Source organism: Lactuca sativa, chromosome 1 (genome assembly GCF_002870075.4).
Source record: "Lactuca sativa cultivar Salinas chromosome 1, Lsat_Salinas_v11, whole genome shotgun sequence".
In the NCBI taxonomy this organism is placed as follows: Eukaryota; Viridiplantae; Streptophyta; class Magnoliopsida; order Asterales; family Asteraceae; genus Lactuca; species Lactuca sativa.
Genome location: NC_056623.2, coordinates 156,665,012 through 156,680,547, shown reverse-complemented (window position 1 = coordinate 156,680,547; position 15,536 = coordinate 156,665,012). Strand labels below are relative to the sequence as shown.

The window sequence follows — 15,536 nt, the reverse complement described above, 5'->3', positions numbered from 1 at the left end:
AGGTCAACCTGGTGAGAGGAACAACAATCTTAGAGAAATCCCTGATGAACCTCCGATAATAGCCGGCCAACCCTAGAAAACTACTGATCTCAGAAGGAGATTTCGGCACCTCCCAACTCATCACCACCTCGATCTTGGCCGGATCGACCAAAATCCCCTTTTGGTTAACGAGGTGACCAAGAAACTGCACCTCTCGTAACCAAAAATCACACTTGGAGAATTTGGCGTAAAGTCTCTCCGATATCAACATGCTGAGGATCTCTCGCAAATGCTCCTCATGCTACTCCCTGGACTTTGAATACACCAAAATGTCGTCAATGAACACAATCACTGATCGATCCAGCATCGATCTGCATACCCTGTTCATGAGATCCATGAACGCTGCAGGCGCATTGGTGAGCTCGAATGGCATCACCACGAACTCGTAATGCCCATAACGAGTCGAGAATGCGGTCTTTTGGATATTCTCCTCACACACCCTCATCTGATGATATCCAGATCTCAGATCAATCTTGGAAAACCAAGATGCTCCCTGCAGCTGATTGAACAAATCATCGATCCTCAGCAAAGGATAACGGTTCTTAACCGTTAAATTATTCAGCTCTCGATAATCTATACACATTCGGTGCGAACCATCCTTTTTCTTCACAAACAGGATTGGTGCTCCCCACGGTGAGCTGCTCGGCGTATAAATCCCTTCCCAGCAGCTCTTGAAGCTGCGAGGATAACTCTTCTATCTCTGGAGGTGCAAGGCGATAGGGCACCTTGGCAATAGGTGTTGCCCCCGGAATCAAATCAATGCAAAACTCAACCTGCCTCTCAGGAGGCACACCCGGTAGCTCTTCGGGAAAAACATCGGGGAATTCACACACTATCGGGACCTCCTCAACCGTACTCGGTTTCTCTGCACCAACCCTCGTATCCATTACATATATTACAAAACCACTACAGCCCTGCTGTAGACTCTGCCTAGCTCTAGCAGCCGAACAAAACGCTGAATCCGGACGAGTACCCTCGCCGTACACCATAAGAACTCCCCCACTTGGGTCTCGTATTGTAACGCCCGTGTTTCTAGGCTAGGCATTAATATTGACATAATGGTCTAGGTTAACCTTTGTAACTCATTTAGAAGAAATGAAAAGGAATTATGTGAATTTTATGTGAATTATGTGTTTTATGCTTAATTATTAGGTTTTAATTAATTAAAAATAAAAATAAGCGTCAAAATTAAAGTGATAGATAAGCTCGATATCTTTACATAAAGTTGTAGTGGTCGAAACAAGGATTTCGGGGATGTAAAGAATACCAAAATCCGAGTTATAACGAAGAAGTTATGACCTATTGAAGTTTCGCGACAAAACCGACACGGTGCTGAATGTCGTAAAAAGTGAGTTTTTGATAAACTACTTTTTAGCCTTAGTAATCTAAACGAAAGTCTTAGTATTCGTTAAACCGAGAAGTTCGATAAAAAGAACGCCCAAATCTGACTTCGTATGAGGAAGTTATGATATTTCGAAGTTTCAGCATAGCAGTAGACAGCTAAAAACTCGAATTTTAGATCGAGCGATTTTTAGCCGACACAACCTAAAAGAGAATTGAAGGTCTCGTCATTAGGAGCACAACGGTAAAAAGTCTGACAAAAACGGACGTCCGATGAAGAAGTTATGAATTTTTAACGGATTTCCTATCCCGGTCTGTTAAAAATAATAATATAAAATTTAAATTCAAAATTAGCCGAGAAAGTCTAAACAGAAGTTGTAGATTGTAATTTTAGCTACGCGTGCATATAAAGAACGTCAAAAACGGAGCTCGTATGCGAAAGTTATGGATTTTAGAAGTTTTGGCACAAAAACCGAGAAATTTCGCATAGTCACACAATTGCCACGTCACCCTCGCTTAGAATGTGACACGTGTCCTACTGAGTCACCTGGCTGCTGAGTCACCGAGGTTGCTGAGTCATGCGAGCCACGTGTCCTTTTCTGATTCGACCGAGGAGGAAGCCCAATCCGAAGCAGCCAGCTCCCCAGCCGAAGCTTCGCCCAGCTGCCGCGTGTGTCCGAGCCTCGCATAGCCTAGCTCCGAGTCTCGCAGGTGCGCCAGCAAGCCGCGGTCCACTTAGAAGCCGCCAGCGAGCCCTCGCATGTGCGAGCCAGGTGCGAGCCATGTGAGCCATGTGCGAAGCCACCCCCTGCGAGCCGTCGGATCTCCGAAGCGTGCCATCTTCTCAGCCGTTGGATCAAACTTCGGACCCTATAAATAGAAGGGTACCTGCGAGGGTTTCCGGTTACTTTTGGAATTTTGCCACTTTTAGCCCCTTTCTCCATATTTCTTCATCTTAACATCCCGCAAAGCCCCGATATCGATTGTAAAGCCCGGAATACCCCACGAAGTGCCCGAGAAGCCCGAAAAATTTATCTTTTCGGTTTCGAAGCCCGACCTTTCGCAGAGCCCGGTTTCTCAATAAAACTCCCGGTTTTATTAGAAACGATCGTTTTAGGAAACGAATTGTTGCCCGATTTTCACCAAAATAAGTGAGTGTGTAGTTACTTTCAATTTATATATAGATATGAAGTATTTACCTTGAAATACGTGTTATGTGTAAATATATTAATTGTTTGACTGAGGTAACTGTTGAATTGATGTTTTATACAAGTTTTAAACTTTATATGCTTTTTATCTACAAAATATGTTGGGTAGAACATGGGTAGATGAAATAGTGGGTATGATGAAAGGTGAGTTGGATAAAGAAGATGTTCAATGATATTGATCATGAGTTGAGGGTGAGTGGTGAAAATTTGAGAGAATCAATTACCAAAATTGTTGGCCCCCGTCATTCAGCAGAGTATGGATGACAACCATGGACTATTCTAGACAGTCTATGGAACACTAGCAGGCCCGCAACCTGTAGGTGTAATGAACTATATGTTCATTTGTTGTACTCTAAAACCCATTGACATGTATTGCAGGAGAGAACACCTATAAATAATATTGTCGATAAATGAGAGCTATGGACTTAGCACATATTGAATAAACTTTGGCAGCTATGGAATTAGTGCCCGTTGTATAAACCCCGGTCATGAGGTGACTTTGTGTCTATTCCTTAGGATGAATCCTTAGGAAGGAGTGATAGTTGATTCTTAGGGTAAACCCTTAAGAAATAAATAAAATAATGGGGTTTGGGGTAGTTAGGTTGATTGATTGATGTATAAACATAATAAATTTATGTATTGTGGGTTGAAAACCCTATATGCTCACCAGGCTTCCAAGCCTGACCCACTTAGCTGTTTATATTACAGGTAGAGGACCCCGAGCATAGTCGGATGATGATGATGAGTGAATTTTGGATTATAGACCAGTAGTTACAAATAATTGTCGTAAGGCTTATAATGTCTTGTTTATGCTTTTGATCTGTATTGGAACATGACATCCCGATGTTTTGATATAAAAGGAAATGATATATTTCTTAAAGAAAGGTTTTGACAAACTTTTATCATATTTTGTTTTGGGGACCAACTCCGCAACATCTTTTATAAAGATTTCTCTGATTTGATTTTTTAAAAAGCATAAATTAAATCGGTCTTTTCTGGCCGAGAAATTTGGGGATGTCACACGTATGGTCACCAGCTGCCGCTCGCAGTTGGTAACTACTCCAAATCTGCTCAACCAATCCATGCCTACGATGACACAGATATCCCCCATCGCAATCGGGACCAAATAAATAGGAAACTCTACACCAAAAATCTCGAGTACGCATCCTCGAATCACCTCCGTGGCATACACTACTCTCTCGTCGGCGATGGAGACTCTTAGAGGTCGACTCAACGCCTCTCGACTAGTACTGGTGTGCTGACTGAAAGCCAACGATATAAAAGATCGACTCGCACCCGAGTCAAATAACACCAAAGCAGGTACAGAATTCACAAGAAAAGCACCTATGCATATCATAATATAAGCACAAAATCTCAAACATTAAAATAAATACACGAAAGAATACATACCAGCCACGACATCGGGCGCTGCATGGACCTCCTCTGCAGTCAACTGGAAGGCCCTCCCCCGAGCCTTCGGCGTCTCGGTCTTCACCGGCCGACTATCAGAAACTCTAACAGCAGCAGGGGTAGACCCCAGAAAAGCTCCTTGTGTTGTCCCTCGCAGCAGCGGACACTCGGCCTTCCGATGTCCAGTCTGGTTGCAGTGAAATCACACTGCAAACCCCTTGGGGCAGTCCTTGGCCATATGCCCCTCCTTGCCACACTTGTAGCAATATCCCGCACTACAAACTCCATCATAACCCTTGCTGCACTTTCCACAAGTGCGGCCCTTCTGACTCCCTGCTCTGGAATCAGCGGGCTTGACCCGCTTGGCTGCCGGCTGGGACTGTGTCAGTCGCCGATCCCTCCCCTGAGACTCCGCCTCCTCCCTAGCCTGAGTCTCTAGCTCGATCTCCCTCTTCCGGGCATTTTCCTGAAGCTCGGCAAATGTCCGGTACGAGCAGTTCGCCACGAACTCTCGAATGTCTCTCCTCAAAGTACTCAAATAACTGCTCATACGTGCCTTCTTAGAAGACACGTGCTCATGGTAGAACATCGCCCTCTCATGAAACATCCTGGTAATAACCGTAACAGACTCCGTACCCTGCTTGAGGGTCAAAAACTCGTGTGCCAACTGATCTCACACCACCGAGGGAACGTACTCATCACGAAACATGGTGGTGAACCTCTCCTAGGTCACCGCAGCAAGCTCTGCTGGAGAGTAGTGTGCTGTCGCGAACTTCCACTAGTCCTTTGCCCTCAGGCGAAGCTGGTTCAGCGCAAACCGAAACCTCAAGTGCTCCGGGCACGAACATGTATAGAAACACCCCTCAATGTCAGATACCCATCTCATCGCTGGAATCGAATCCTGCGTCCCATCAAACTCTGGTGGCTTCGTGTTGCTGAACTCCCTGAACAACAACGAGTCACCCCCTTGCAGCCTAGCGGCAACGACGGCTGCGGTGGCCGCTGCAACAGCAGCCTCAGAAAGAGCGGCATAACACTCGTCAAAAGTCTCAATCAACATGGTCTTAATAGACCCGAACATCTCTGGTATCTCTTCCTTGATGGCCGCAGCCACGTCCTCATGGATGATCCGGCGGATCTCCTCATCATTAATCCCGCTGCTCTCTGGCATATAACGTGTCCTCACCGTGATCTACCTCTGAAATACAACATACGATATATTAGAAATTCACTTGAGCATACTCGCACTCGATGACTCATCCCTCCTTGATCCTTGGCATCCCGAAGATTCTTACTTGAACTATACACCACCCCGGTGTTTTCAGTAGTACGAGCCCAATACTACTGTCCGCACCGTATCAGTATACACCCCAAGTCCTTCTCCTAGAATCCGAAGTCCCAAGTACACTATTATGCATAATCCACTCTTTAACAAATCTCTAATAAGCTCCTCACTGCTACCTACTCACTCTCAAGCATCTCAAAGCAGCTCACCTCTCCATAGGCTAAGGTATCACAAATCAGGCCACTCTAGTCCTAATAGGAATACCTAACCCACTCTACCACGAGAATACATCATATCAATCTCATAAAGATATAACATAAGGGTATTTTGGGAAATCACCGTTCGGGCGCTGACTGACCGTACACACAACTCTGCTCTGCGTTTTCGAAAATCTTTTACTCTTTTTAGAAAACTTGACTCTCTTTTGAAAATACTTTTCAAATCCACAGTTTGATTTCAAATACGCCCGAAGGTGTACTCGAATCCCTCAAACCAAGGCTCCGATACCAACTTGTAACAACATAAATTTCCAAAACAATTTTTCGCATTTTATAAAAACAGAATTCATTCATTATTCATAAAAGCATCATTGTTTAAAAACTCAATTCCTAAGATATATCAATCCCAAGATCTCAAAGCATAAAATCCCGTGTGTGTACTGATCAAGCCGGCGCCTTTCCGCGATCCTCACTAGTACCTGAAACACATAACATAAAACACTGTAAGCACAAAGCTTAGTGAGTTCCCCAAAATACCACATATAACACATATTAGCCACTCGAGGCTATAACTCTGTGGGTCCATGCACCCAAACTCTGTGAACCCTCAGGTTCTAACTCTGCAAACATGCACAACATAAATCACATAGAATAATTCAGTGCAACACATAACACATATATATAGCATACAAACACTGTATCACATAACTCTATTTACCTACTCAAGAAGCAGCCGAGACCCCAGCAGCCGAAACCGAGACCTCTAAAGCCGAAACACTAGAGCTTAACCCTCCCAACAGCCGAAACCGAGACCTGCTGATGGACCGAGACTCGCCGAAGGACTGAACCCACTGAGGACCGAAACTGCTGAACCGAACCTCGTCTCCTCAAGCCCCGCCTTTGCACCTTCAGTTCTTTTCTTCCTCGCCTCTCGGTCTCTCCTCTACTTTCGGTTCACATGCCCAACTGAACTTCGCTTTCGGTTCTAAACTTCTTAAGAACTGAACCTTTGCGACTTCGGCCAGAATTCCGAATTTTTGCCATTTTTGCCCGATTTTCATTATTTTTGACATTTTAAGCCCGTTTTTCATCGTTTTAAAGTGGGATTTTCATCCAAACCTTTATTTTAACATATTAAGACCCATATGTCTTAATTATTCACGTTTTTAATGCAAATCTTATCCAAGATTTAGTGGTTGGAGTAATAAAGGTGGAGTGTTGACTTTCCTGTAGCTTATGACACAAGCAACTCCTCACACCCACTCCTTGACCAGCCACACTCCTCCCACCATTCCTAGGTCTTTTCAATGTACTTTTTCATCATTTCTAACCTTTTCCCACATTATTATAGCTCGAACATCACTCCACACTCCTCACTTCACTCATTTCTCTCATTTTACCAAAAGATCAAACACAACTTTCCCTCACTTTCTCTCTCTAAAAATCCGAGATTCAAGGTTGATCTTCAAGCTTTCTTAGACTCTTTGTAAGTATAATTCATCCTCCTTGTAATTTATTACACCTCATTTTATTCAAATCATTGATTGCTTACACAAGCTCCATCATTATTGTGTTAGATTCTTGAATCTTTAAAGTAATCCTCAAGTGTTCTTGAGTTGGAGACTTCTCTTCTCCAACATCCATCCAACAAAATCATTAAATGTGAGTTCACACCCCTATATTTTCATATTTTCTTACGTTTTAAGTGGGGGGGAGGGGTACAAGTTAAATCACCAAGAACACAACTAAATATTTCTAACAGCTTACATCAGAAAAGTTGGACCCCATTCACGGACTGTTTTGGTCAACTAAACCTTTTTAGTTTTCAAAACTGTACAAGGTACAAGGTGTTCAAGTTCTTAGCTTTAAAATGGATACTTGCAAATCTCCATACGATTTTTCTACCATTTATGGTGATTTTTACAAAACTGCCTATCATTTCAAGAACCAATCTGGACCAGTCTGTGTTTATGGACATTTTCACCTAAGTTGGAGGTCACTAAAAATCATGGGAATATTTATGAACAAACTAGACTCATTTTCCAAACTCCCAGAATTTACGGATTCTGATTTGGATCTATTATGAATTCTCTATAAGTTTTCTAAGAACAGTAACTGAATCTGTTAATGACAGAAAAATACTAACAATTTCATTTCACCTTGTAACATGTCGAGCAAGGTGTACATCTTTATGAGAATATATGTTATTGTAAGTAAATGACATTTTCTCTTGATATGTAGACATACATCAGTTTATAAATGGATTTTGATACACATATAAAAGATAAGAAATTGTTATAATCAAAGTACATCCATTTCATACGAACATTTGAATAAACTATGTTAAATCTAATTTACGTACATTACCACTACTACCATTGTTTTGATAAATAATAATATGTATAGTTTGTGATACATTACATAACACTCTCACACAAAAAGGGTACGTTTATACAAAAAGGGATTTTCATTACATTACACGTAAATTCGTTAATGACTTTGAAAGACATTCGCTTCACATTTACCAATAAGTCATGCATTGTAACCAGAGTCTCTTGGAGGGAGAGCGTCATAGTTGTATTAACTGCATGCAACAGTTAGACCGGCAGGTCTGGGGTGACAAATGTCATAAACATTTCCAACGCCTGAAGAACGTCGTTTCAGGCCAACTAGGTCATAGCATGGTTATAGTAACTCAGAGAAAGTATTAACAAACATAAGAATTTATGGGAATTTCATTGAATTCAAACGTGTTTTTGTCGATTTAAGCATATATTATTTTTATAAGTAAGAAAGGTTACTTATACACTTCGGTCTTTGGATATAAGACTACGTTACACATTTTAAGGAAAATATCGGATTTTTCTGGAACAAACATGACATTTACAAGAGAAATACTTTCATCAAGTTTAAAACAAAAGCTTATGAACTCACCAACCTTTATGTTGACACTTTTTTTTCAAACAACTTGTATTCTCAGGAAATCACTAAATAGGTAACCAAGTGCATTTCAAGGATGGGACGTTAAGGCAACAACATTTCATATTTTGTTAACATATTGTAATTGATTTGGAAACATGTAATTCATACAATGATGTAACTCTTTCAATTATATATATGTTGGTTGTGTTTGCTTAAATTACTATTGCAATTATGGTTATGATACTATACATGAAGTCCTCCACCCCCGGACGTTTCCACCATCCTTGGTTTGGGGGTGTGACAATAAGTGTGTACTGATCATGTCGGCGCCTTCCCGCGATCCTCACTGGTACCTAAAACACATACACATAACATTGTAAGCATAAATGCATAGTGAGTTCCCCACACTACTAGAAAAACAGCCTTTTACGACGCGCAATGTGTGTCGTAAAACGCTCAGACGACACGCAAATGCATGTCAAGGAAGGCCCTGTCATAACGAGAGACGACGTGCTTTTGTGCGTCGTCTATAGATGACTCACATTTACGACGCACATTTATGAGACGCATTTACAAGACGCAATCCGTATCAGGGAAGCCCCTGTCATAAAGGAAGACGACACGCATTTGCGTGTTGTAACCTTACGACGCACGTTGAGGACACGCATTGCGTTTCATTAAAGACCCTGTCATAAATGAATAGACACGCATTTGCGTGTCATAAACTTCAGCAACCATTTACGATATACATTTACGGCGCATCATTACGATACCCATTTACGCATAATACAAAAATATGGAAACACATATATACCAAAACAATCAATTTCATCCATAACGTCATGTCAAAAAATTGTAATACATTGGTATTAAGGCGAGCAAATTATACATTGTTAATAAGAGTTTTTCCCTAACCATATAACCTAATACTAAATTGCTATTAAGGCACACCTTCTTGTTTCTACTTCTTATTGTTATGCTTTTATTTCCACATGGTACCTGTTTTCATCAACACATTAGTATTCAGAAAGGCTTCAAGCATCATCAATTTATTTTAAAAAATATTAAAATTTAATACGCATGTAGTAAAATACCTTTTGCCAAGAATCCAGACTTCAATACAGCCCATACTTGTATAAAATATTAAAACAAGAAGCATGTAAGAGTTTTCAACTTTTTAGACACCTCCAATCTAGTATAAAATGTAAATACACCCCAAATAAATAAATAAATATAAAAACACAGTTCAGGATTCATGATGAAATTTTTGTTCATCTATTATCTAAGAGAAAGAGTAACAAGAGTTAAAAGGGACCCTTTTTTAGTATATGCAGATCTATCATAGCAGTTAGCAGCCTCTGCTACTCTTAGAAATGGGCTTTTACTTTGGTCAACTTGAAAAGGCCAAAAACCATGCTTCAAGTCACTCAAAATCTGCATAAAAGATTAATAACTTATATGAAGAATAGATATAGTATGGCGGACTTCCCAAATCAACAAAAAGACTGCTGTACTAATACTCTAATATGCATAAATTCCAAAATATATTTATAGATTTTCTTCTACTTACCCAATATGATAAATAAGTTAAAAAAAAGCAGTGAACCGATAATTTGTAGAAGAACCTAGACTGCAAGTGAATATCTCAACTGAAATTTTTTCAAAAATAATCAATTTTCTAGAAAATCATAGTATGTTGCTATTATGAGTAACAAATTGTCAATACATTGTTATATATATATATATACATATACATATACATATATATATATATATATATATATATATATATACATATATATATATATGTATATATATATATATATATATATATATATATATATATATATATTTGTGAAGAGTCTCAAGCAACAGAGTATAAAGACAATTAAAATATGATATTTTTGTGTTTTCAATATATTATGTGACAATAAATTAATAAAATCCATACTACTAATTCTTCCATCTTTCAGTTGGCAATTTCCTTGTTCTTGCTTGTGAATAGACAGATTCATATAGCTGCTGTGAACTTCCACCCTGCAATATTATAAAAAATAATCAATGCTTGACGATAATACCATTATAGAAATTTTTTGTTTCCCTATTTATTTTGCTATTAAAATTATCTACCTGAAAATTTGTTCTTCCACATCCACGTATTAAAACAGCATCACCAGTAAAAGCCATTCTTGGTTGAGGTTGATCAGCTGCATCTCCTGTAACATATGTAACACATCCTACATTATGCCCTGGAGTTGCACGACCCTTGAAGAAAATGATAATTAATTTGAGTTAAAGATTTCACAAAAAAGAATTAGGAAATTAGGAAATTAGTAGAGAAAGAATATGATTTGTTACCTCTAAGTAAAGATCACCAAACTGGATCTTATCACCAGTTTCAACAAGAATATCTGCTGACGCTTTGCTTGCTTTGGCAATGATGGATTTGACACCAGGAACTTTAGTCTACTTATATGATGATTGTCTGTTTACAGCTTCTTGATGAGGAAGAGAAGAGAAAGTGAGGTCTGTTGTTTTATACTTTTATACCTTGATGAGTCCACTTCCAGTGACATGATCTGCATGCACATGGGTGTTGATAGCATATACAAGTTTCAACCCAGATCCTTTACAAGAGAAAGATCCCTTTCCACTGTCCTATCTACAGGGTCAACCAACTGCAACATCACATAAATTTGTTATCTTAAAGTAAGTAACTTTCTAATGGTTATTCTCTTAACACGATCACATACTCATGCAATAACAATGTATCTGTATCTTTTACAGAATAATCCATTCCCAAAAATCGAAGCAGTGGCTTTATGAATCATAGAACTCCTAGTGTTCAATCTGTACAAATTCATCTGCAACTAGGTGGATCGACTTGTAGCTAGAATCTTTAAGGATACTAGTAAAGCAGCAATTAGAATCAAATTGTAAAACGGACTTGTCTTCTTTAATCAAAGTCTTCAATGTCTTCTTTTAGTGGTGGCAATTCACAGCACATAAAAAATTATACAGTAAAAGTTGAGTATTAAAAGCACACATGGTTCTTTCCAGCTGTGGTGCCACATAGAATGCTTAAAAACGATTCGCCATCTAAAATTCTATAAATAAAAATGAAAAAAAAATTAGTTCCAACAGAAAGAAAGTGCCAAACAGCACCAAAACCCTAAACACATTATCCTCTGAATAAGGGAAATATTTTGACTTTTATAGTGTTCCTTTTTCCTAACTAATAAATAGATGAAAGGAAGAAACCTTAAGAGCATAGCCAACCATCTTAGAGAAAGCAGTGATGGCGATATCTTTCCCTTCTCTTTTAATCTGTGACACTCAGGTTAGGTAATATAGGTAAGCACATTAACTTAACAACAATAGAAAAACAATTTGTATCTTTATCTTTATGATGAAAAACCTTTGCTTTTCCTATTGGGAGGCAGAAACTTGAATTAAGGGCTTCTGCGGAAACTGGGAAGGATTCACCAACTCATTTCAAGAAAAACAACAGGATCAGGGTCTCTAATTGCAGCTTTTAGAAGACCACAAGCATCTTCAGAGGAGTATGGTACAACAACTTTCAAACCAGGGAATGATCCATACCATGCACCATGCCACACCCCGAAACCGATGGCGGAAACGTTCCGGGGTGGAGGACGTCATGAATATCGCAACCAATGTACATAGTAAGTGTAGTAAACACAAAATATTACATTACATAGAATTATTACATTTGTTTGAAATCAAAGTGTTACAAGTGTTATACATATAAGTATCATATGAACAAAAGCTAAGACAGGTCTTCTATACGCTCCAACTTCCAAAAGATCACGGGGTATCTGTCTAATGTGGACCTGAGAATACAAGCAGTTTAAAAATCAGCATAAAGCTGGTGAGTTCATAAGCGGTTTGTTTTTCTGAAAATGAACGAGTTTCCTTTTGTTTTTTGTAAAAGTTATGAATCCAAGAAAATCTCATACTTTCTTAAAAGTAAAGTTTAGTTATCTATTAGTTACACGGTCTAGTTAAGAACAGTTCAGTTATCCCAGGAAAAACCCTTACTTTCCTAAAAGTTTATGTTTGGTTATCGATCCGAAATGACGTGTACAAGTATCTATCATACTTAATGCATTTGTGTAAAGTTTCCTGAAAGTCTGGTTATCCTTAAAAGTACATTAATTTTAACACGTATATAAAACTAATAAATAAATAGAAGAGTCTTCATAATCTTGATTGCGAGTTCCATAACCATACTACAGACTAGATAAGGCTCGGAACGGGGCCAATATCGTTTTATGACTTTTGTCACCCTTGAACCTTTTGGTTCGGCTATAGCTATTAGCCAGGTGCGGGGTAGTCAATCCTGTATAGATCTATACACTCAAGTCACGCTCTCCCTCCAGGAGACTCTGGTTACAGGGATAGTCCTTCACTCTCGAATCTAGGGGGAGTTTTATCAAGGATGTTACTCCAATCTTAAGATTAATGAAATCAAATATAATATTAATACACAACTTTCTAATTTATTAGTCCTTCACTCTCGTATTCAGGGGAGTGTTATCAAGGACGGATCTAAAGTGCTGAAGTCTTTCACTCTCGTATCTAAGGGGAGTGTGTTCAAGAATGTATCAAAATTCTAAGGTTAATGCTTTTAACAGAAATAACGTGAAAATCATTTGTGAAGTATAAAATATAACATTTTATAAATATTTTCACAAACAGTATGGTAATTAATTCTGCAAGTTAAATGGTTGTCCGATTTAATTTCCATTTTAGGGAAGCTCACTAAGCTTTGTGCTTATAGTTATGTTTTGGTTTCAGGTACTTCGGTACTAGAGGGAAAGGCCCAACATGATACCACAACAATCTCACCCTCATGATTTCTGGATTTATGAATTCTTTTACTCTGATATTGTGTGATAGTATGTACATGGATGGCTTTGAAACATGTGATGTTTGGGGTTGATGAACCGAAAAATAAAATTTTTACTTATGGTTTTCGGGATGTTACATCAATACACATTAAAATTTTAAGACATAACTAGTAAGATCAAGGCTTATTTGGATATGTTGTCGTGACACATTCACACCAACAACATGCATTTAGTTCAAGTGAAGAAACATACCAGAAAAGATAGAGATTTGGGAATGGGTTCATCTTACTTCTGTTCATTAGAGTTGGAAGCAATTCCGAGTCTATCTCCTCCAAATGATTCATATGAAACTGGATGTTCCGTACAATTTCTCTATAGATCAAAATGTATTCTGCCTCATCTATACCTGAAAGAAAATATTACAACTCATGGAGAAATTTGCAAGAAGGTGAAAAGAATATTGACCTAGTACGTACCTTTATTGATCATGTCGTTGATGCTGGTAATATTACATAGTGTTAACCTTTGGAAGTTGGTACGCACTACAAGAAAGATCCTAAATAGCTACGGAAAGTTTCTATGGAATCGATATTCGTAGCTATTCTATTACGGAATATGCTACAAAATGGCTTTTCGTAGCTATTTTGCTATGGAAATGGCTACGAATTTACATTATGTTGTTAAATTAGGAATAACTACAAAAAGTTGCTACATAATCAAAATCTGTTGATATTATACTACGGAATATGCTATAGAATGGTTGTCCGTAGCTATTTTTCTACGGAAGTGACTATGAAGTTGCATTTACGTAGGTAAATCTCAAACTGTTGCTGCAAAATCAAAATTTGTAGCTATTTTACTACGAAATATATTACAGGGTTGTTGGTTGTAGCTACTTTGCTACCGAACTTGTTACACAATCTATTTTTGTATTTAGTTGGCTACATAATCGGTTACAGAATAAAAATATGTAGCTAATTGGCTACATAATAGAAATTCGTAGCTATTTTGTGGCGAATATTTGCTACACAATAAAAATCTATAGATAATCGACAACAGAACTTGTAAAGGCAAGGTTAACTATGGTTATTTGTGTATCTAAGTGGTTTTTTGAGATTTGCAAAATAGCTACAGAACCTAAATCCGTAGCTAGGTGGCTACAGAATACTCTGTAGTCAACTAGATACAGAATATGTTTTAGTAGTAGAATACAGAAAAATATTTTATCAACAAAAATAAATTATTGTTTTTAATTGTGCTATGATTTTTAATTATAATCTAACTATGGAAGAATCCCCGCTATGCGAGGTTGGATACTCCAAAGAAATGGACAAAACGAGAAAATTTTATTGAGATACACTAAACTGATTACATTAAACTTGTTTTCTAATCCCTACAATAACCAATATAATTGTACCCAATGTTGGTGGTAAAACAGTAAATCTTGCAACAATTGTTAGACATAAATTTTCTATTAGATTTTAAATTTTTTGGATATACTACAACTATACCAATAGTAATCGACATTAAAGGTGACCGGTTTTAACAACAATTCCAATAATTCCTCCACGTCTCCACTTATCCCATATGATTTTTGGTGGTTGCTCCTCTTCTTTTGCTTCTTGTTTCAATACATCCATTGGAGATAAAGCGACCATATTCTCAATCACTTCCTGACATGAAAAAACACCCTCTTAGAACGTCATGTCGGGCCAGGTTAACATGGATCTTAACCTGGATCCACCGTATGAAGATATGTTTTATACATTTAATCATATCATTGCAAATATGTATTTATCAAACTAAATATAAAAAAATATGGTCATCTAGAATTAATTGAAGGTTATTTAAATTGAAATAGACAAAACTATTTATATAGTTCAAAAATATTCAACGCCAACAAATTAGCAATCAATTATTTGACCTTAAACATAACCATATTGAATGAATCACTAAGTAAATATTGGCAATTTAAGCGATGAATTAAGAAACAATTGTATACTGTTGCATCAAACATAAACCACCATATTTCTGCACAACCTTTGTCCTATATTCACATAAGTTGCTGTATACGATACGATTTTCTGTTATCAGATTATAATTCATGCCTGAAAAGGCACATCAAATATTGTTATAGAACCATCAAGAATCAAAACTATAACGATTTTATAATCTTCCTTTTTACAGCATAAAATGTAAAGCTACATTTACGTATCCTTCTAGAATTTAAATTTTTCAC

General features: G+C 37.9%; 1 pseudogene; it reads right to left on the bottom strand.

Moving 5' to 3' along the window:
- Positions 1 to 10,376: 10,376 nt before the first annotated feature.
- On the bottom strand, positions 10,377 to 14,955 carry LOC111908890 (persulfide dioxygenase ETHE1 homolog, mitochondrial-like; annotated as a pseudogene).
- Between the last annotated feature and the right edge of the window lie 581 nt (positions 14,956 to 15,536).